The sequence below is a fragment of the Zingiber officinale genome, chromosome 11B, assembly GCF_018446385.1.
Source record: "Zingiber officinale cultivar Zhangliang chromosome 11B, Zo_v1.1, whole genome shotgun sequence".
NCBI lineage: Eukaryota > Viridiplantae > Streptophyta > Magnoliopsida > Zingiberales > Zingiberaceae > Zingiber > Zingiber officinale.
Window position 1 is genome coordinate 41770921 of NC_056007.1, and position 1165 is coordinate 41772085.

Here is a 1165-nt window from a genome sequence, read left to right on the forward strand (position 1 = left end):
TGTGCTTCCGATTCACCGCTCGATCCGCCAAGATACAGATAGGTTCCGATAAGGCGTCGCCACTCGATCTCTTGTCGGCTGTCGTCGCCTCCCTCTCTGGCGGATATGGGCTTGATTCTGACGCCGGGGATGCGTTCGCGGAGAACCGGCTGTTGATCGCCGTCCTGAGCACCGTCATCGCCGTGCTCGTCGGTTGCGTGGCAATCTTCTTCGTTTGGCGATCGAGCGGAAGGAAGCCCGCCAAGCCGCCGAAGCCGCTAGTGGTGAAGACCCAGATGGATGCGGAGGAGGACCAAGGGAAGAAGAAGGTCACCGTCTTCTTCGGGACGTAGACCAGGACGGCTGAGGGGTTCGCAAAGGATAGGGTTTTTATCCGAGTAGTTCATTTTTTGAATTTTTCTCCCATGATCTTAGATTTTCCCCCCTTCTAGGCGCTGGCTGAGGAGGCAAAAGCACGTTACCCTAATGCCATATTTAAAGTCGTGGATATCGTAAGATCATCTTCCTTCTGTTTCAGATAATTGGAAATACTACTGATTAATTGACTGATCTGTAGTTAGTTTCCTCAATTATAGGACGAATATGCTACTGAGGATGATGAGTACGAGGAGAACCTGAAAAAGGAGAGCTTGGCTTTGTTCTTCTTGGCTACGTAAGTTGAAAGCCAGGAATTTTTTGTTTTTATAAACGATCAGTTTCCTCAAAGTTCGAGCTGATCCCTTTGTTTTCTTTAGGTATGGAGATGGCGAGCCTATTGATAATGCTACCCGGTTCTACAAATGGTTTACAGAGGTTCTGGAAGCATGAACATTTAGTTAATCTATTCTACCAATAATCCTTTTGCCTTGATCGATTGTTGATTATTAGTTTTTATAGGGGAAAGAGAGAGGAACCTGGTTGGAAAATCTTCAATTTGGTGTGTTTGGTTTGGGCAATCCATAATATGAACATTTTAATAAGGTTTGGCATGATGAAATTGTCAGTATTCTTTTTGTGGGAATTGCTTGGCTGATATATTTGTGTATTGTGTCCTTGCAAAGGTTACCGTGGTGGTCAATGAATTGCTTCATGAGCAAGGTATATAGTCGATTTATTTAGTTTGTGATTTGACTAAGTCACATATGCTCCTAAAGATGATTTTAAATCCTATCTTCAGTTGCAAGCT

General features: G+C 44.3%; 1 long non-coding RNA gene across 1 annotated transcript; it reads left to right on the forward strand.

The window, feature by feature from the left end:
* Positions 1-429: 429 nt before the first annotated feature.
* Positions 430-754, forward strand: LOC122033608. Its single transcript, XR_006126590.1, has 3 exons — positions 430-491; positions 576-652; positions 735-754. It is a non-coding gene; the product is annotated as an uncharacterized LOC122033608 (long non-coding RNA).
* Positions 755-1165: the final 411 nt, after the last annotated feature.